The sequence below is a fragment of the Silene latifolia genome, chromosome Y, assembly GCF_048544455.1.
Source record: "Silene latifolia isolate original U9 population chromosome Y, ASM4854445v1, whole genome shotgun sequence".
NCBI classification, from domain to species: Eukaryota; Viridiplantae; Streptophyta; class Magnoliopsida; order Caryophyllales; family Caryophyllaceae; genus Silene; species Silene latifolia.
Window position 1 is genome coordinate 191,046,377 of NC_133538.1, and position 6,449 is coordinate 191,052,825.

At 38.5% G+C, this 6,449-nt stretch overlaps 1 long non-coding RNA gene across 1 annotated transcript; it reads right to left on the bottom strand.

Annotated features, from left to right (window-relative positions):
- Window positions 1-1,589: 1,589 nt before the first annotated feature.
- LOC141633928 (uncharacterized) lies at window positions 1,590-2,445 on the bottom strand. Its single transcript, XR_012538699.1, has 4 exons — window positions 2,324-2,445; window positions 2,070-2,152; window positions 1,805-1,962; window positions 1,590-1,694 (listed from the first exon to the last, which is right to left on the bottom strand). It is a non-coding gene; the product is annotated as an uncharacterized LOC141633928 (long non-coding RNA).
- Between the last annotated feature and the right edge of the window lie 4,004 nt (window positions 2,446-6,449).

Here is a 6,449-nt window from a genome sequence, read left to right on the forward strand (position 1 = left end):
TGGGTTATGATGGCTGTGGCTAGTCGAAGGGAATGAGTGCGATAGGAATTGTCCACCTCTAGTCAGGGTTATAACAATATCTTAGGGCCACATGGGGAGTAATGAACTGGAAATGCGTGGCCACGCTCGGTAGATATCTATGGTAGATAAATCCGGTCAATCAGTTATTCTCCAAGATCGAGGAAACCACTCTCGATATGATCACTTGCAAGTACGACTTGAAAGACACCTTGCATTGAGTGGGAGATAGTAATAGGACAAGAGAATTGGTAACGCACACTTGTCGAGGACAAGTGGGAGATTGTTGGAATATGTGTCCTCCGACAATAATGCGATCACAACTCACTACAAAAAGAATTAAAACAGGCGACTGATTTTGGCGACTGAAATAAGTCGCCAAAATCAATTTGGCGACTGAAATCAGTCGCCAAACGTCAGTCGCGGACCTTAGTCGCCTTTTCTAGCTTTGGCGACTAAAGTCGGTCACCAAATTTGGCGACTAAAGTCGGTCGCCAAATTTGGCGACTGAAAAATCAGTCGCCAAATGACTAAAATGGCGACTGACATGGTAGTCGCCAAATTGGCGACTGATTCTAGGTAGTCGCCAAATTGGCGACTGAAATGCAGTCGCCAAATCTAAATTCAGTCGCCAAATTTGGGTGACGTAGCCAGTTTGGCTGAGGTAATTTGGCGACTGATTTGGGATTTAGCGATCGCAATTGATCGCCAAATTGGCGACTACCAAAAATCAGTCGCCAATTTGGCGACTGAATTTCAGTCGCCAAATCCCAATTCAGTCGCCAAAGCTACTGTATGTTTTGGTGGTTTTTTTTCGTTTTCATTGCTAGCCAAATATTTACAACCTGCATACAAACCGATGTTCCACAACACCATACATCCCAAATTTCAACACACACAACACCATACATTTCAACCCAACACCTCCCAATTTCTCAAACTTCATTTCATATATTGAAAATGAAATTTTTACAAGCTAAGCTATTTTAAATGTTCAAGTCTAAAGTGTTCAAGTTTTACAAGCTTACATGCTAAAATCATCTTACTTGGAAGCCAACACCGGCTCCACTCCCCCCATGTGGACCATGCGGATCATTTGGATCGTAGTTGGATCTAGGTCCAGGGTTACAACCTTGCCACCAATTCTCAAACATTTCCATTCTTTCCTTCATTTGCCGGAATTCTTCATCACGTTTGGCAAGTTCTTCATCACGTTTGGCATCACGTTCATCACGCTCTCTTATTTGACTTTGAAGTTGACTAATAATTCCCGGTTGATACGTGTTGCTGGGAATTGTTGAAGTCGATCTTCTACGCGTTTTCTCATAGAAAGCCGGTGTTGAACTTCCGGTAACATACACGTGCCCTTTCTTGAAGTCATCCACCAACTCATACCATATGTCATTATCCGGTTTTTCTGGATTGGCGGCTTTTTCTCGTTCAAATGCTTCCTACAATATTAAACAAATGGTTGTAAGTTAATATGGTAACCACCTTATATACGACATTTTAAAAGAGAATAAATTAACAAAAATTAAGTGTTACGGAAAACTTACATATAATTGCTTGTCTTTTGGCTTAGTCCAAGTTCTAACCCCTTTGTGGTCAACCCTGGAATGCGTGTCCATAAACAGTTCCGGTACCGTCGCAATCGGCTGTGACTTCTTCTTTCCTCTCTGAATGAAAAAAAAAACATACATGTTAGAAAATCAACAAAAAATCTAACATAAAATAAACATGTTGCATTGAAAACCAAAAAAAAGTGTGAAATAATAGACAAACTTACACCCAACATACGATTCCAGAACGATCGTGAACCCGCGTAATGAGTAGGCTCGTTCACGGCGTCTTCCTTTCCTCCTCTTTTGTTGAGGGATGCTTGCTTAGACTTCTTCTGAAAAGCTTCACTTTTGGTATGCTTTATTAAGCCTTCATACTTGTCACCTGCAATTACACATATGAAATCATAACTAATAAGTTACTGATATTATTTATAATATAAGAGAGTATATGCTAATTAATACAAATAACAAAACAAGTTAATTAAATACCTTTCATGTGGTCTGGTTCCTTTGGGCGCCTAACTACCTTCCAAATCACGTCCCGATATCGTCGAGTACCGACGTCATTGTACCTGTTACGGACATTCTGTTCTTGAGACGGTGACCAAGCAAATAATAACTACAAAAAAAAAAGCGACAAAATTTCATATTAGTATAAAATAAAAGTATAACCTTGGTTCTTAAAAAATTTATCAAAATTAATTATTTGGTTTCTAAAACAAAGAATTACGGAAAATATATACCCGAAAGTTATTGAACCACGCCTCTCTTTGTGCATGAGAAGCTTGTGTCCACGATGTAGGAATTGGACCCACGAAATTAGTCTTCGTGCTTTTCGTGACACCTCGTATCACGCAATCGTCCATAAACCTGCATTTATTTTGATCATGTAAAATTACAAACAAAAAAAAAAGAAATAAAAATAGTAGACTAATAAAGAATAAAACTTACCATAATCCCGTCGGCTCAAGAATCATCCGATGATCCGAAGTGTACCGATCGGCACCCGTCTTTGGCTCGTCGGTAGCGTCGGTCTCCTCACCGTCACCGTCTCGTCTCGCATCGGATCCTCCCGCACAAACTCCTCCTCCTGCTCCGGACGCGTACTCTGTCCTCCTCCTGAGCCGCCTCCACGCTTCTTACCTCGACCTGCTCCAGCCATCTGCAGTAATACAAATTAAAATTAACACAAATAATGATAAATGAAAATTATACAGACTTCTAAATTTTAATAATTTACTCTTGAGGAATACAAAATTATACCAATTTAATCATCTTCATCTTCAAACCCCTCGTCCTCATCCTCATCCTCTTCCTCATCCTCATCATCATCATCATCATCATCATAATCATCTTCATCTCCAAACCCCTCGTCCTTCCTCCTTTTCTCCTCCTCCCTTCTCCTCCTCACCTCATCTTCCCCCCTCCTCTCCTCCTCTTCTTCCCTTCTCTCCTCCTCCTCCTCCTCCGCCTCATCCTCCCCCGGCAGTCTCTCTTCCACATCATAATATTCTTCCTCTTCCATGTCTTCACCATCTTTATTCTCATGCTCATAGTTGATTTCATCGGGTGGAGACAAAAGCGTTTCATTTGAAACGTTTTCTCCTTGGAAAAAAGTTGTATCAACTTGTGACCGTGCCTTTGTCTTAAAGATTGCACACCACGCATTTTGATTTCTATCATTTGTTGTGCTTGGATAAGTAGAAAAATACACTTAATGAGCCTGATGTACAAGTATAAATGGATCATACTTAGAGTATGTTCTAGTACGATTCACTTCTACAAGCTTGTATTGTTCATGTACTCTCATTCCAGCCACAGAATTATCCTTCGAGTCAACCTTGAATAAGACAGTTTTATAAGCTCGGTCACGTCCACTATAACTAATTTCAAAGATATCTTCAACTATACCATAGTATTCGTTGTCATCAAGAGAAGAAATAGTACCCCCCCCAATTGCACCTTGCCTTACCTTTACCGTGGTTGAATGTTTGAAAATTAAACTCATTAACCGAGTATCGATTCCACGTTCTTACCATTTTTGAAGGACCAAAAGCCAAACTTCTTATCAAATCATCTTGAATATTCAACTCAATTACATGTTTCTGAAACCATGATGGAAATTGGTCCTCATGTTTGTCCCAAACATCATCCTTACTTATATTAGGATTCCTCTGAATGAAATCATTAACAAACTGTGTTTCGTATGGCTCCAAGAGGTCACAATTAGATAGCACGTAAAGGTGGGCACGATTATACTCTTTATCATCCAAATATCTTGTTTGCCCCTTTGATGAACACCCTTCATCATCTTGAGTTTGAAAAAATTCGGGTAAACTTCCGTCTACTTCATCCGGTTTCTCAACATTCAAGTTTTTTGCTTTGGTTTCTATATGTTTTTCAAAGTAAAGAGAACAAAAGTTTGCAATCTCTTCCGTTAAATAAGCATTGCATATAGAACCTTCCACCCTAGCTTTATTACCAATTTTTTTCTTCAAATGATTAAGAAACCTATAAAAGTTAATGATGAGTTTTATTAATAATAAAGTTAACATATAATAAATAGATTAGTTATTATTATTAATTTTAATTTAAAAGTAGCTAGATTATCTTAATTACCTTTCAAATGGATACATCCACCTATATTGGACGAGTCCCCCAACTTTGGCTTCATATAGCAAATGAACCGGTAGATGCTCCATGGAGTTAAAAAATGCAGGAGGAAAGATCATTTCAAGCTTACACAATATCTGTGGTATTTGCTCTTCTAGACGAATCATGTCATCAACACATATTGAAGAGGCACATAAATCTCGGAAGAATTGACTAATCTCAACAACTGCATTCCAAACGTTTGTCGGCACGAGGTGTTTCAAAGCAACGGGTAATAATCGCTCCATGAATACATGACAATCATGACTTTTCAAGCCTTGCAACTTCAGCTTCTTAAGATCAACACATCGACTAAAATCTGATGCATACCCATCAGCAAACTTCAAATTTTGTAACCACTCACACAATACTTTTCTCTTAGCTTTGTCGAGAGTGAAAATGGATGTTGGCTTAGACCCGTCGCCGCGAATGTGTAATTTGGGACGATGACAAAATTTCTGCAAATCTTTTCTAGAAGCAATGCTATCACATTTTTCACCTTCTACATCCATGATCATGTCAATTAGTTGCTCAAAGAATTTCTTTTCTATGTGCATTACATCAAAATTATATCTTATCAACATTGTCTTCCAATAAGGAAGGTCCCAAAGAATGCTTCTTTTAAACCAACCGTTTTTCTGCTTTTTCAATTCTTTAAATTCTTCCTCGGTACCATCAATAGGGGATGGTAAATCACATACCGTCTTCCATATCTCATCCCGAGGCACTCGTTTTGGAGGGGCATCAAGCACCTCTTTACCTTTTGTGAAAGCTTTCTTGTTCTTCCTATGTGGATTTCCCTCTCGTAAGAAGCATCTATGACAATCAAACCAGCTTATTTTCTTGCTATTGGGAAGCCAAAATGCTTTACTTTCCTCCATGCAACAAGGACATGCTTTTTGTCCTTGTGTAGACCACCCAGATAGCATACCATAGGCGGGAAAATCATTTATTGTCCACAAAAGGGAAGCTTTAAGTTGAAAATTTTGTTTTTTAGACACATCATAAGTTTCCACCTCAACTTCCCACAAATATTTCAACTCCTCCACCAATGGTTGTAAATAAACATCCAAATTACGTTTCGGGCTTTTTGGTCCGGGAACAATAAGTGACAAGAAGATAAATGGTCTTTTCATACATAACCAAGGTGGTAAATTGTATGGTGTGACCATAACGGGCCAACAAGAATATTTCCTCCCAAAATTCCCGAAAGGATCACTAGTACAAAAACCCCCTACGGTGGCGGTCATAAATGACCTTTTGTGGCGGTTTTTAAAGGTTTTGGGTGCGTCGTATATCACGGGGTCGTATATACTTATGCGGCGGTTGTACAACCGCCACTATAGCTCGCCTATAGTGGCGGTTATGGACCAAAACCGCCATTATAAACTTAAATAAAACGTCGGTTGTTAGACAAGAACCGCCATTATAACTCACATATAGTGGCGGTTATTGTTTGAAAACCGCCACCATAGGTATATCAATAATATCATTACACCATTACATGTTCTCTACAACGACGGTTATTGTTACAGAACCGCCACTAAAGGTACTTATAACGTCGGTTGTTGGTGCAGAACCGCCACTAAAGGTAATTATAACGTCGGTTGTTTGGTGAAAAACCGCCACCATAGATAGTTATTTAAAAAAAATAAAAAATTATTTGCTACCAAAATTTTGGTAGCAATATTCTAGAGATTTGACCATCCAAATAGCGAAATGAACAACCAAAAAACTTATGTATCATCCGACCCAACAAATTAGTATTGCGGATGTTAGAAAATATACATCCAAGTGTATAAATAATCACATACACGTCTTAGTTAATAAACTAATCAACATTACATGTTCTCTATACTTTTGATAGCCCACACCTCTTTATCATCTTTCATCTCGTCAATCAACATTGTTGAATCTGCAATAATAAATTTAGCAAACCAATAGTAAGAAAAACAACCTCAGCATTATTAAAATCAACAGATTGGACTAACACAATATTGCTAAACTTAATTATATCTTCTGGTGGGTTGAAAATTGTAAAGGTACCACAGACGGCATCGGGTGGCAGTGAGGGTGTCAAGCAGTGATTGACAAGAAAGAGCAATAAACCAAAAACATTCGTAGCATATGACTTCACCAATTACTAAAAAAGCTAATACACACATTGCAGAACTTACCTTCAGCAAATAAAATCGGTGTTTTGGTTGTCGACAATTT